The sequence below is a fragment of the Adiantum capillus-veneris genome, chromosome 20 (assembly GCF_014529385.1).
Source record: "Adiantum capillus-veneris isolate H3 chromosome 20, ASM1452938v2, whole genome shotgun sequence".
Classification (NCBI taxonomy): Eukaryota; Viridiplantae; Streptophyta; class Polypodiopsida; order Polypodiales; family Pteridaceae; genus Adiantum; species Adiantum capillus-veneris.
In genome coordinates, this window is record NC_140950.1 from 46,460,194 (window position 1) to 46,469,629 (window position 9,436).

Sequence of the window (9,436 nt, forward strand, 5' to 3'; positions counted from 1 at the left end):
CGCTTCAACAAAAGCAAGTAGTAGTGGTTCAATACCAAGAAATGGTATAAGAGTCAAATTTTGTACTTCTATTTCAGAGGAGGTAGCAAAGAAAATTGGTTTGGCTCTTAGTTTAAAGGCTAAGGTGATTGAAGAGAAATGCATTGTAGACAAAGTACATGAAGTCTTCAAGGTTGAGTCTCACGCAATAGACGGACATGTGGGGGTGTATGAGGTGCACATCAAGGATGAGTCCTACTGCACATGCCCCGATTTAACCGATAGGGAAGCCAAGAAAAAATCTCATTTGGCTTGCAAGCACTTGTAGTTCATTTTCTTGAGAGTGCTTGGATTGAGCCAAAATGAAAACATGTTCATACATCAACGTGCGCTAGGAAAAGTAGATGTTATAATACTCTTAGCCGTGAATGCATATCCAAACTTAGAGTAAAGCCTCATGATTGGATAACTTTGTGACACGGTTTTTGCCATGTATTGAAGCTGGCAAAATTGATATGGATTGGGAAGGTATTGAACCTTCGGCAAAAATGTTTTGGATTATCTTGGTTTATGAATCATTTTGTCTCTCCTTTGTTAGCATTAATCTTGGTGTAAATTGATTTAGGTGTATACTTCTCCTGTGTGTGGCAGAGAGAGAGAGAGAGAGAGAGAGAGAGAGAGAGAGAGAGAGAGAGAGAGAGAGAGAGGTTATGAGGCCATCCAGGTGTCACATCAGTAAAAAACTAATGAATAATAAATTAATAGTCTCCCAAATGCTATAAAATTGATAGTGCCTTCAGTTATTTTGTGCAAGCATTCAACAACTATCCTAGAGAGCTTCTTTATCTCGCTATAATGTTTGATGATCTTGAGAATAGCAACAAGGATGCTTGGGATGCCATGGAGGCCATCCCCAATGGAGGGGCAACATATGTAGCCGAATGGTTTAAAGAGGCTCACAAGGCAACATTAGAGGTGTATCGTCTTTATTAATGCCACACGGAACTCAACATACGCTCGCCGACCTTGAACGAGAAGGGGAAATTTGCATTCTCTTGCTAGAAAAGAGTTGGAATCCTCACAATGGATGACGAGGGGAGATATAAGGCGCACCTAGGGCGCGTGGTGAATCATCTCTTTCCTATAGAGGGAAACACTCCTACAAAGCTCGGGGCTTCCAAAAAATGAATGCCTTATGTACTGCAAGCAATATAAATGTAATGTTCTCTATCATAGTAATGGATGTTTCTCTTTAAAATAGCTTTGTTTTCAATGTCTTTGAAGCACTTTGAAAGTTGGCATATCATTGCCTCTCTCTCTCTCTCTCTCTCTCTCTCTCTCTCTCTCTCTCTCTCTCTCTCATGTGTGAGGGACTGCCCAGGTCTTGGAGTTTATCTACTATTGTACCTCTCTTTAAAACAGGGGATCCCAAGGTACCAGGGAATTACCGTACTATTATGGTAGGGCACACATTAGCACAGTTGTATGCGTCCATCTTGGAGCAGCAACTGAGTAAATGGGCAGAAAATGAGGGCATACGAGCAGCAGGACAGGCTACATTTAGGAGGGTTTTCTCCACCTTGGACCATATTCTTACACTCAGAGCCATTATTGAGGAGGGTAGGGCACATGGGAGACGGGTGTATTGTTGCTTTGTGGATTTCCGCAAAGCATTTGACACAGTACCGAGAGCCAGATTGATGCGCAGGTTACAAGAGTTGAGAGTGCCCACAGAGATCATTTGGGGGATCATGGCTTTATACGGCTCAGTGATTGGCCACGTACGCACTCCTGAGGGGATTTCTGACATTGTGCATTCCACTATTGGTGTGAAGCAGGGGTGTCCTCTGTCCCCTACACTATTTGGTATGTATGTAGATGAGGTTTTTGACTACATTGACAGAGAAGGCGACATAGGTGCTCAACTAGCAGGGACATGGATCCCTTTGTTACTATATGTTGATGATATTGTGTTGATATCAGAGTCACCAGAGGGCATGCAGAGACAGTTGGATGCATTACACAGCTTTGTGGAGGATAGTAGATTGTCTGTGAACCTTGGTAAAACTAAGGTTATGGTGTTTAACACTACTCCGCAGTGGGTCAGGAGATCGGCACCTACACTTGTATATGGTCAGGACACTGTGGATGCATATACATATCTTGGGGTGGTATTCTCAGGACCGAGGTTTGCTCTGAGGAGAGCAGCAGAGACTAGATTTTCTATAGCATATGCAGCACTGGGAGGGCTAGAGAGGATGTGTTCGCTCACAGGTTTAGTTTCAGGAACCACTAACAAATCTATGTCTTTTTGATACTTTGGTTACTTCAACTATGCTTTATGGGGTACATGTGTGGGGACCATCTGTGGATCATGAGACAGGTGGAGGAACATGGAGAGGCCCTTGGTATCTATGATCTCTCGGATGATTAGAGCCAAGTCCTCCATACCACATGCGATTATTCGAGCGGAGCTAGCAGCCCCTCCTATAGAGATTGAGGCTATTACCAGATCCATGTCCTTTTTGCACAGCCTATGGGATACACGTGGAGGCAGATACGCTAGATTGGCTTTGGAGTCTTCTAGACAGTTAGCAATGTAGGGAGACGCATCATGTTGGTATGCGCAGATGACCTCTTGGTTTCAGCGGCATGGTTTCAACCTAGATAGACTGCCTCCTTTTCAATATTCCCTTGATGCACCTTCACTACCAGTCACACGGATAGAGATCACTATACTTATTCGTCAGGATCTTATACAGTTGGACACCAGGAGGACATGGGTAGAACCAGTGCAGGAGTTGGGCACGAAGATGGATTTCTACAAGGAGCATCTTCTCCAGCTCTCGGGAGATGGGTTTGTGATTCGTCGGAGCTACATGGACACTCATCTGTCTCATAGTTTACGATGTGCTATAGGTCAGATCCGCACATCCTCGCACCATTTGGAGATTGAGACGGGCAGATTCAAAGGGATACCACCGGAGAGCAGGATATGTAAATTATGCGGTACAGATCCAAAGACAGAGTTACATTACATATGCCAATGCACTGTGTATTATGAGATACGAGGGCGCTTCCATTGCTTATTCAGGGAGGTCTTTGGACCCCTAGATCGAGTCATGAAGTATGAGGATCAGAGATGCCTTGGCTTATATCTACTTGAGCTACAATGGCATAGGGATAGTCTGTTGAGGAAACGTGGGACACGAGAGTCTCACAGAGACCAATCACAGATTTCTTTGGATCGGGAAAGCCAGGAGAGTAGCCACTAGCGCAGAGTTGTGCCCGCGTGCATACCAGAGGCACCCTCATTGACAGGGCGATTGAGCTTGGGAGATCGAGGTGACCACGACCGAGACAAAGGATCACACTCCATCGACGGAGACTTCAGCAGAGGATCGGGGACATCCTAGCACGACATCCGGAGTGTCATTGAGAACTTACTCTACACTTCATTTTCACTGTCACTACTCACTTCTCACTTTTATTTTTTGCATTCAGTACCTTTGTACTTTTGTATTCAGACATTGTACTAGTTTCACCACTTTGTATCAGCTGGTCTCATAGGTCATTTTGGCCTTTTGAAGACGTTAATATATCATATCATATATCATATCTCTCTCTCTCTCTCTCTCATCCTAAACCGTGCACGCATGTCTTCTCTCTCTTCCTCTATGTTTCTATCCAGGTTGCCATGATGTTATTGTGTACTTGCTGGCCTGCACCAAATTGTATGTTGGTGGATATGAAGAACAGAGTAGGAGATCGAGAAAAATTGAGAGAGAGAGAGAGAGAGAGAGAGAGAGAGAGAGAGAGAGAGAGAGAGAGAGAGAGAGAGAGAGAGACAGAGAGAGAGAGAGAGAGAGAGAGAGAAATGAAATGTTATATTAACGTCTTCAAAAGGCCAGAATGACCTATGAGACCAAACTGATACAAAGTGGTGAATCTGTTACAATGTTTGGGTACCTTAGTACTAAAGTACTAGGTGTGAAAAGTGTGAAAGTGAATGTGAAAAACTAAATACAAGGTATTAAATAAACTTCTTAGGAGAATTCTGGGTGTCTGGCTAGAATGCTTCTAATCCTTTGTTGTAGTCTCCTCCGGTGAAGTGTGCTTCTGCCTCTTGGTCGTGGTCGTCTCGATTTCCTAAGCTCAATCGCCCTGTCAATGATTTCCTTTGGTATGAATGTGGGTACTCCTTTGTGTTGGCTGCTGGCCTCTTGCTTCCCCTTCCACTCCTGCTTCTCTCGATCCAAAGAAATATGTGATCTGCCTCTGAGGCTGTAGTACTCTTTGTCTTCTCATTAGATTATCCCTGTGCCGATGTGTTCCAGTAGGTACAAGCCTAAGCATCTTTGATCTTGGTATTGCATGATTCTATCTAGAGGTCCAAAGCCTTCTTTAAAGAGGCAGTGAAAACGCCCACGTATCTCGTAGTATACTGTGCAGTGGAATATGTAGTGTAATTCTGTCTCCGTCTCCATTCCGCATAACTTGCAAATTCTGCTTTCAGGTGGGATTCCCCTAAATCTGCCAAATTCAATTTCCAACTGGTGTGAGGATGTACGAATCTCACCAATAGCACATCTCAAACCATGAGACAAGTGGGTATCCATGTAACTCGGGCGAATCACAAATCCATCTTCAGATAGTTCTAGGAAGTTTTCTTTGTAGTCGGCCATCTTCGTGGCCATCTTCATGCCCAATTCTTGTGTAGGGTCTACCCATGTCCTCTTAGTATCCAACTGTATAAGATCCTGTCGGATGATGTTATTAATCTCCGTTCGTGTAATTGCCAGTGATGGAGCCTCAAGCGAGTATTGGAAGGGGGGTAATCTTTCCATACTAAACCCGTGTCTTTGAAACCACGAGGACAGTTGTGCATACCAGCATGATGTATCCCCTTTCATTGCCAATTGTCGAGAGGATTCGAGGGCTAGTCTAGTATATCGGCAGTTATTTGTATCCCACAATGCATAAAGGACACTGATCTGGTAAGAGCTTCAATTTCTATCGGAGGGGCCGCTAGTTCCGCTCGGGTAATCGCGTGTGGTATGGAGGCCTTGGCTCTAATCATTTGGGAAATCATAGATACCAAAGGTCTCTCCATTGACTTCCAATTATCCTGATCCACAGATGGTCCCCAAATCTGGACCCCATAAAGCATAGCCGAAGCCACCATAGTATCAAAGAGCCAAATTTTTGTTCGTGGTTCCTGAAACTACAGTTGTGAACACATCCTCTCCAACCCTCCCAAGGCCGCAGAGGCTCTAGATAATCTAGCATCCGTTGCTTTCTTAAGAGTAAACTTCGGTCCTAAAAATACCACCCCAAGGTATGTGTATGCATCTGTGTACTCTACTGTATCCTGGCCATATGCAAATGTAGGTGCCGATCTCCTAACCCACTGCGGTGTGGTGTTAAACACCATAACTTTGGTTTTACCCAAGTTTACCGACAGTCCACAGTCCTCCGCGAATTTATGTAAAGCATTCCAGCTGCCTTTGCATTCCATCTGGTAATTCTGCTATCAATACAATATCATCTGCATACAACAGCAAAGGGATCCATGACCCTGCAAGTTGAGCACCTCTGTCACCTTCTCTCTCAATGTAATCTGATACCTCATCTATGTACATACCAAATAAAGTAGGGGACACTGGGCATCCCTGCTTTACTCCAACGGTGGAATGAACAACGTCGGAATCCCCTTCTGGAGTACGTACATAACCAGTTACTGATCCGTATAAGGCAATGATCCCCCAAATAATCTCTCTGGGGACCCCTAACTCTTGCATCCTGCGCATCAATCTGGCCCTTGGTACTGTATCAAAAGCTTTCCGAAAATCCACAAAGCAACAATACATCTTCTCCCGTTTGCTCTTCCTTCCTCAATAATGTCTCTGAGCATAAGAATATGATCTAAAGTGGAATAACCCCTTCTGAATCCAGCTTGTCCTGTTGCCCTTATGCCCTCATTCTCTGCCCATCTACTCAATTTTTGTTCAAAAATGGATGCGTACAGTCGGGTCAAAGTGTGACCTACCATAATGGTACGGTAGTTCCCAGGTATCATAGGATCCCTTGACTTGAAAATAGGTACGATAGTAGATAATTTCCAAGATTCAGGGAATCCTTCACACATGACCCGATTCTTCTTAGTTTTGTTGCCCTACTTGCTTGCAGGAATTGATATAAGTGTGGAGCCTATGAAATGTTGTACATGAATTTTAGGCTTTCTGAAGCTATTTTAAGATGTTGCTTCTGCATACCTTTTGAGCCACGCTTGTAATAAAAATTATAAATGCGTAAGAGAAAGCATTGCCGATAGCAAAAGGAGACTTGCGATCTGAACAAGGAGGAGCGCAAGGTATGCTGTTAGAGTTCTCTCTCTCTCTCTCTCTCTATGCTAGAACGTAAAAAAATGACTCTCTCTCACCTCATTGGACAGATCTTTAAGGATTCTTGGGATAGTTTTCTACAACATTAAAAAAATCTTCTTCTTCTTCTTTTAATCTCCTCGTTGGATAGACCTTTAAGGCCTCTTGGGATAGTTTCCCACCACATTAAAAATACTCTCTCTCTCTCTCTCCGACGTTAAAATTCTCTTTCTTGAGAGAGAGAGAGAGAGAGAGAGAGAAGTTTAAACGTCATAGGAAGCTATCCAAAGAGACCTTAAAGATTAGACGACGAGGAGAGAGAGAGAGAGAGAGGGGAGAAGAAGAAGAAGAGAATTTGAACGTCGTGGGAAGCTATCCAAGAGACGTCAAAGCTCTATCTGATGAGAGTTGAACTCAAGCCCTGTTATTCAAGAAGAAGAAGGATAGTTTCTTACGATGTTAAAATTTTCTCTCTCTCTCTCTCATCCTTGCTGGCTTCCGTATCTGTGTGTTTAATTAAAGAAAACAAATCAAGTGATTACACACCAGTAAATTGGTCAACAGGAGATGCTTGCTTGTGATCACTATTCAGTAAAAGGTTGGTCTGCATTGCCCTGAATTCTAACACGTTTGCAACCAGCAGCAACCTTTCAACCGGAAAAGAGTCTATCGAATTTGACACCTTGTGAAGCACAGCAACTGTGCAGTTTAGTTTTGGCCGGTCCATCGACATGATTTTTTCCCTTACTTAAAGCCAAACTTGCTTTCCCTTTCCTTTAGGTGAGTCAGGTTTATAGATATATATATATATACACACACAAAAACACACACACGTAATGGCGGTGTTGTATGTATGTATGTGTACACACACAAGGCCATGTACATGAGCTCATGCTTTTCGCAGAAGATGGGTGGAAAGATGTTCCTTCAAGGAGGTTGATAACAAGGAATGCCAAAATGAGCTAATGTCTCCTTCTCAATTTGTAGTAGCACTCTTTGATTGCTTGGCCGCTACGAAAAGCTGGCCTTCTTGAAACGGTTTGTCCATAAAAGGGGTCTTCTTCTTTTGTTGGTGGGAGCACGCAAATGTGGGAAGTTTGTCATTCTTGAGCAGTTAGCTAAGGAGGAGAAGGAGAGAGTTGTGATGCTGAACCTTCACACAGTTGACACCACGAGTGCAACAGGTCTTCTCAGACGAGAGCTCATTGCTCCAGATGCATCTGGTCGGCTTCGAAAGTTTTTTAAAAGGTCTTTGAAAAGGGTTAGCACTATAATAGGCATTAATAATTTCAAAACAGGGCCCAAAGCAAGTCTTACATTTTAAAAACATGTACAACCTCATTTGTAGAGGTGGCTTGGAAATGTCTACAGAAGCATCAAGAAGATATGCTTCTCACAATTGTGATAGATAAGGCAAACAAATTACAGGCTTGCCTACAAGGTCTCTAAGCAAACCTTCTAGACTTACTTGGACTCTTTGTGCACATCACTACAGAAGCCCATCTAACCATGTGATTGTTGTTAGCTCGGACTTCTTTTTAACTTCTGGCTGAGTGAGAAAATTGGTATTGACATGTACAATCCAATGTGATTCTTATTAGCTAGGTCATTGTTTTAAAGTTTTGGTTGAACGAGAAAGTTGATGCTGACAAGTATAATATTCAAGTTATTGGTGATCTTCTTTAGTTAGAGGTGCAGGGCGGGCTTCTTTGAGTTTGCATTAGGATAGCTTTGCAAGATGAGCATTGGAATTTCTTATACAGTGTGTATAAAGGAGCAGTGCTTTTCCTAATTTAGATTGCGGAATCTATGCGATTACATGAATTGGGCTAGAAGGAAGAAGTTCTTTGTTTATATTTTCAGATGGAAGATCATACTATCATGGGGCTTTTGCCAGAGCCAATGGATCCGCGGGTGCTTCCTTCTTGCTATACGGAGGTGACTATGTTGACATTTTGACTAAAACGACCGAGTATGAAAATGGTGTCGCGCCATGGAATGCAATGCGGCAAAAGTTTGACACACAGATTTTGAAGGCACTAATATGTTACAACCTTGTCTAATACCAGAGCAAATCAATCGTGGTAAGTGATATTACATAGCATAATACAAAGGCCCTCGGCAGGTTGTGATGCCCCTATCACGCATGCATTGGCTTGCTATGAAACAGTTGGTGGCAAGGGAGAAAGCTGAAAATCAGCACGAGCATGCAGAGAAATCCGAGTGGAATCAGCTGATGTAACTAGCTGGTGGTTAGACGACCAAATTACATGGAGGTCAATTATGATGCAGTCTATAGAGAGAACTTTCTTTTAGTGTGTGGAATAGTTGCTTCTGGGTAAAGGCTGTCTGAAGCTTGATGTTAATGAGCTGAAGGACCAGAATTTACTTTTCTGGAGACTATGTTGAATATGTTTTGCAGTCTGCATGTAGAAATGTATATTAGCTAGCTTTTCTTGCTAGATGTCTGTTGTGTCTATTTTTGTCAATACTTGTAGCGCTTACCATTTGTTGGCCCCCATTTTGTCTTTGCTGGTAATGTCATCTGCTTCTTTACAAGTTGTGACAAATCCATTTAAAACTTGAATGAGAGCAAGTGCATAATGAGAAGCTACATGATAGGAAGTCTCTTGCTAAAAGTGTTCTGCTTCTAGAAACCGACATGTAGGCTAGTTTAGGTAGGAGTGATATATGAAGGGGGTGAATGTGTCACATCTTACGAGGTTTAGTTGTGCAAGATTCTTCAAAATGAGGATGTATCTTTGTTATTCTATCTACGAGAATGGGATCCTGCCAAGGGTGCTATCCTGTAGGAGGATGGTCCCATGGATGAGCGGCCAATCCACTATGTTAGTATGTGGCTATAATGTTTCATGCAGCCATTTTTAATTGCATTGTGTGTTTTTTTGTACCAAGGCCTCTGATAGATTCCAAAACTCGTAAGATGTCACACATTCAACCCCCTTCATACATTACTCCTGCGTAAACTAGCCTACATGTCAGTTTCTAGAAGCAGAACACCTTTAGAAGGAGGCTTCCTGTCATGTAGCTTCTCATTACGCACTTTCTCTCAT

General features: G+C 42.9%; 1 pseudogene; it reads left to right on the forward strand.

Annotated features, from left to right (window-relative positions):
- Positions 1-8,619, forward strand: part of LOC147432456 (uncharacterized) — a 191,465-nt pseudogene extending 182,846 nt beyond the window's left edge.
- Positions 8,620-9,436: the final 817 nt, after the last annotated feature.